Below are 6,143 nucleotides of genomic sequence, written 5' to 3'. Positions count from 1 at the left end.
AGAGGATATAAAAAGGAGAAAGATACATCCCCAGTCCTCATAAAACTGCTTAACTATCCAAACTAAAAGAAAAAAAAAAAAAAGAAACCAGCAAAAAAAGCCACTGTTATAATTGGTGATAAGATCTATTATAGCATATGCCAATTTGTGCTGAAGAATAGACTAAGTTTAGTGTGGAGTTAGTCAAAAAGGCTTGCTGGGGAAGACCAGTCTTGAGTATTGACAGAAGTTAAATAACTACTGAATAAAATTCAAATGTTCTTTTATTTGTCAAAAGACTTTTTAATATTTAAAGATTATTTTCTAACCTAGTACATAATTTCTTCCCTTTAGGATACCATGCTCCTCAAACCATATTTGTCTTCTGTATTTACCATTTCTATTCTTTTTAATTTTATTCATTCCATTTCACTTTGCATGCTGTACTTAATCCTGACATCAATATCTCTCAATTTGTTCTATGTGTATTTGTTTTCTTCAAAGTCTGTTCTCCACTTTGTTAACCACATGGCCTTCATTTCTGCTGTGGTTTGTTCCTTTCATCATTCTATGAGATCTACTCTCTGTACCTTTCTGTTTATCACTCATCTTTGAATGGGAAGAGTCATTCCAGGATTTGCTGTTGGTGACAGGTTGGAGTTTGCAGGGCTTCTCATGATGATTACTAGTAGTGTGTGAGCTTTCATTGCCATTTGTGGACATGATTTCTCCCTAGCAATCCAGGCAAGCCCTGAAAGGCTTTTCACAGGAGAAAACCCAGCTGCCTGCAAATATGATTTGTGGTGTTACCCCAAACAGCTTGATTCTCAAGCCTTACCTTTATGAACTGCCAGGCAAAACCAAAGTAGCAGTTATTGCATGGCTAGTTATCCTTCAGTATTGAGGAGACTCTCCTGTGAGTACTCTGCCACAGCCCCATAAGTGCTGGATTTTCCAGTTTGGCTAGTGGGAACAGGCCCTATATTGGACCTGTGTTGCCCTCTTTCTCCTCTAATCCTTTCTGGGGGTCCTTTCCCTGGCCTGGAGTAGTGTCCTCACCTGTGCACACAGCTCAAAACATTGCTGAATTCTCTACAGTCACCCTCTGTATATCTCAGGTTTCTCTAGGCAGCTCTTCTTACAATATGCCCCACAAACTCTAACCACCCAGACATCCCCATAAGCCCAACCATGTCTCCTCAACTCAGGGAACTCAGGGCATCCCTGGGCTCTGTCTTGTTTCTTTTTCCTGTGCCATAGCCTAAAACCCTCTCAAGGCAGTAATCTTGGGAAACTGTAGGATTTGTTTCCCAAATCTCAGAGATCACTGTCTGTTGTCTGACATTTAGGTTTTAGAAATCATTATTCTATAATTTTTGTCTTTTGAGGAGGAGGGGATTGTTTCAGGTGAGAGGATAAATCTGGTCTTTGTTACTTATCTTGGCCACAAGGAGAAATCTAAGGCACAATCTAATTCTTTGTTTGGTTCCAACTTTCTCCCTATTAAAGGCTTGTTTCAAGCAGTAGCCAGCACCATGACCTCTATTTCTATTGTACTAAGCAAAGAACTTCAGGTTTTATACCTCAGAGCATGTCACTTGGGCTGGAGACCTGGGTGGTGTCTGAGGTATCCACCAGGTACCCTGCCTCATCACAGTCCTGCACAGCTAGTTAACCTTCACTGTGCTGGGGCCCTTCATCTTGTCTCATGGTTAGAAACAGCAGGTGTCACCCACGTGCTGCTTTCCATGTGCCTTGCATTCTCCTCCTCAGAATGCATCTGAGGAGGAGACATCATGTCAATTCAGCCTTCCCTCCATCTGATACTGTGCTCCCCAGCAGGTAAGGACTGTAAGTCAATATTCTCGAAGCATGGAGTGGGCACACTGGAAATTATTAGAGAGAAATTGCTGATGATAAAGAGGAAGGCCAGAATGGGAGAATATATTTGCAGGTTATGTCTCCAACAAAGGTTTAATAACCAGAATCCACAGAGAACTCAAACGTATAAGCAAGAGAAGAAACAAGTGCTCTCATCGCAGGCTGGGCAAGGGACATGAAGAGAAACTTCTCTGAAGAAGACAGGCGCATGGCCTACAGACATATGAAAAAATGCTCATCATCTTTAATCATCAGAGAAATGCAAATCAAAACTACCTTGAAATACCATCTAACTCCAGTAAGATTAGCCCATATCACAAAATCCAAAGACCAGAGATGTTGGTGCGGATGTGGAGAAAAGGGAACACTTCTACACTGCTGGTGGGGATGCAAATTAATACATTCCTTTTGAAAAGATGTTTGGAGAACACTTAGAGATCTAAAAATAGACCTGCCATTCAATCCTATAATTCCTCTACTAGGTATATACCCAGAAGACCAAAAATCACATTACAACAAAGATATTTGTACCAGAATTTTTATTGCAGCCCAATTCACAATTGCTAAGGCATGGAAAAAGCCCAAGTGCCCATTGATCCATGAATGGATTAATAAACTGTGGCATATGTACACCATGGAATATTATGCCGCCTTAAAGAAAGATGGAGACTTTACCTAGTTCATGTTTACATGGATGGAGTTGGAACATATTCTTCTTAGTAAAGTATCTCAAGAATGGAAGAAAAAGTATCCAATGTACTCAGCCCTACTATGAAACTAATTTCTGGCTTTCATATGAAAGCTATAACCCAGTTATAACCGAAGAATATGGGAAATGGGGGGGTTAGGGAGGAGGATGGGCGAAGGGAGGGTGATTGGTGGGATTACACCTGTGGTGCATCTTACAAGGGTACACGTGAAACTTAGTAAATGTAGAATATAATTGTCTTAACACAATAACTAAGAAAATGCCAGGAAGGCTATGTTAACCAGTGTGATGAAAATATGTCAAACTGTTTATAAAACCAATGTATGGTGCCCCATGATCTCATTAATGTACACAACTATGATTTAATATTAATAAAAAAAGATAAAGAGGAAGGCTTGGAAATTTGTAATATCTAAGGAAGACTAAGAGAGAATGGTGTGATAAGGAGACAGAGGAGCAAACGGTGCTGTTGAAAAGATGCACCACTTACTTGTTCCAATTTGAATAAAAGTTTAAATGTATATAATTAAGTATTTTAGTTATGATATTCATTCTAGAAATATTTTAATAACCCATTAAGATAATGATGGCAAGATAGAAGGCCAATAGGTAAAAGAAAAAGAAAGTATCTAGAAAAGCAAAGAATAAGAGAAGGCAAACACAGTACATTAATATTTGTTTGTATTTCTCAAAACTCAGGAAGAGAAGCAGCTTTCCTCCTTGCTAACAGACACTCCTTACCTTGGCTTCTGTGAAGCATTCTCTAATTGAAATAAGAAAGAACTGAAACTTAGAAGAATGTGATAGTGCCAACTGTACTCAAAGAAAAAATATAATTGCTTAGTCACTCTAATTACACATGCAGAGACAAGCAATTGCTTCCTATTTTCTGGATATGCCCCAAACAACTTAATATTAATAAATATTTGTGAGAAATTACTTGTTAAATTTTTATTACTTGACAAAACCAATAAAATAATTTTTAATTTAAAAAGTATACACACCTATACTAAAGTGACCCTTTGTGTTCCAATATGCCATCTTGTTTTAGAGATAAAGAATAATATTTCTGTTCCCCTAATTATATAGAAATCATGAGAGGGAAGAAAGGGCTAAGGACCATATTGTCTCTTGGCAACTTAGAATTAGGAAAGAAAACCATCAAAATCTCTTTCCTTTTTTTTAAGTCTTTTTTTTTTGAGACATTTTGTTTTGTCTTGTAAGAAAGATTCTCTTTTTTTATTCTGGTAAAATAAAATCCAAACTTCTTGAGACTACCCAGCGTAATCTGTAACCTTGAAGTCCAGAATACTACTTATCCACTCTTACTACCATGCCGGTCTCCAACGGGCTAACTCATTACAATTCATAGTGAATGAATTAATTGGTATTTTCTTACAGGAAATTACAACCCATTTGTGTAAATTAGTACTGATACCTTTTTCAACAGACATAAAATATTTGTGTAATTCTTAATAATCCCTATGACTAATCAGCTGTGATTGAAAAGCAACAACCTATAGGATGACATGAGGGATTAGTATGCTGACTTTCCCCCTATTTGTCTGGAGAAGAAGGTTAAATGAAATAACCTTACCTTGCTATCCCAAGAATCCTAGATTCTTCCAATATACTTAATATAACAATAGCCAACTACATAATAAATGTATTTCTCATTCAGCTATACAGAATTCTGCCCCTACTTAGTATAGACCATATCCCCCACATTTCTAACATAGGAGGTTCATAGAATGGAAATATTCTAGTTCTCCATGCAAGTTTTATAAATACGTTTACCACTGAATTTTTTAAGTTTCTGAAACTCCGGGTAAAACTTTTCTTGAATCTATTCTTTCTTGAATAGATGAAGCTTGTAGCTGCAAAGGCTAGCATAGGCAATGAAGGGGAGCAAGGAAAGGCTCTAAAGCAGTCCTGTTGATGGAGAGATGATTTACTAAATAGTCTCTTTGGCCACAGTCCTCCCAACTAATTTCAATCTGAATAGGGGAATAAGGTCAGACACAACCATCAAAATACAGTGAAAAATCATTCCTCTGATAACAGCACATTAGCCTGGAAAGGAACACGTATCAGCCTGAAAATTTCATGAAGATTTGAATCTGCTGCCTAATTAGCCACAGTGGTTGATACAAGAGAAAAAAAAAAAAATCCCACAAGTAACAATGTCAAATTAGAGGCATTTGCTGGAACTTTCCATTGAATGGCTGAATCAATTGAAATATCCAAATGACCAGCTAAATACATGGAATCAGGCCCAATAGAAAGTTTCCCTGATTACGCCATCACATTTGAGTATGGGTGACTCACAAAGCATAAATTTAAGTGAAACCACTGTCAAATAAGATACATATATGTATACAATTGGAAATAATAATATAAATTTCAAATAAATGTGAATCAAGAGCAATACAGAATACAGTGACCACACCCACAATTACTCCAGACATTGGAAATATGGATTCTTTCCACTTTTTCCACCAAAGCATCAATTCCACTATTCCATAAAGAAAAAAAACTCATAAAACATAAAAACTTATTCTTGAAAACTCCTAGTGAAATGTATAACTATATATCACAAGTGTGTTCTTCTTCTTAGATCTAACCCATGTTTACTCTTCCTGAAAATCTTCACTCAATGAGGAGAATAATTCTGGGCAAAGCAGAGTTCTTCCATACTTCAGTGTGTGGACATCCAAGAACGATGAAGGGAAGGGGAATTTTCTGAGAGAAATATAAGATTTATAAATACTAATGGTTAATAGTGAATTATTAACTTTTTGTATCCCACAGAGAATGGCAATGAATATAAGACTCAGGGGCCCTAGTATAAGTCTGACTGTACCTTTTGCTTGTGATCTGAGTGATTAAGATGAGTCAAAGGGAAGTGGAGAAAACCAGAAAAAAAAAAAATGAAAAAAGGAACAGGTTTCTGACCTCTTATTCTAGGCTCTAGACTTTATAGAATAATAGAGAATTTCTAGGTTTCCAGCCCAACTCACCTTGATCAGACAGGAAGGCTCTGCCTAGGAAGAGAGAATATGCATTTGCTGGAGGCAATTGTATCACCTCATCTCTGGGGAAACTCAGCCTGATGGTGGGTGTATAAAGAGAGGGCACTCAACCCTGGAAAACAGAACCATCCTTGAGCACAAATGAGAATCAAGGATGTAAAAGTAAAATTCAATAGGAATCAAGGAAGGGAGAGGCAAGAGGAGGAGATGGGCAAAAACTACCTAATGGGTTCCGTGAACACTATCTGGGTGATGGGCACACTTATAATCAGGACTCAAGCAATATAAAAGCATATGTAACCAAAAATATTTTTGAAATAAAATAAAAAGGACTGATGGGCAATTGCAGAACAACAAAAATAAATAAAGAAACATGATCAAGCTGAAAACTTTCTGTACAGCTAAAGATACAACAATTAAAGCAAATAGACAACCTTCATAAGGGGAGAAGATATTCACATGTTATGAATTTGACAATGTGCTTATAACTAGAATCTATGGATAACTCAAACTAATCAACAAAAAAAGAACAAACAATCTCA

Source organism: Nycticebus coucang, chromosome 19, assembly GCF_027406575.1.
Source record: "Nycticebus coucang isolate mNycCou1 chromosome 19, mNycCou1.pri, whole genome shotgun sequence".
NCBI classification, from domain to species: domain Eukaryota; kingdom Metazoa; phylum Chordata; class Mammalia; order Primates; family Lorisidae; genus Nycticebus; species Nycticebus coucang.
This window is presented reverse-complemented; position numbering follows the sequence as displayed.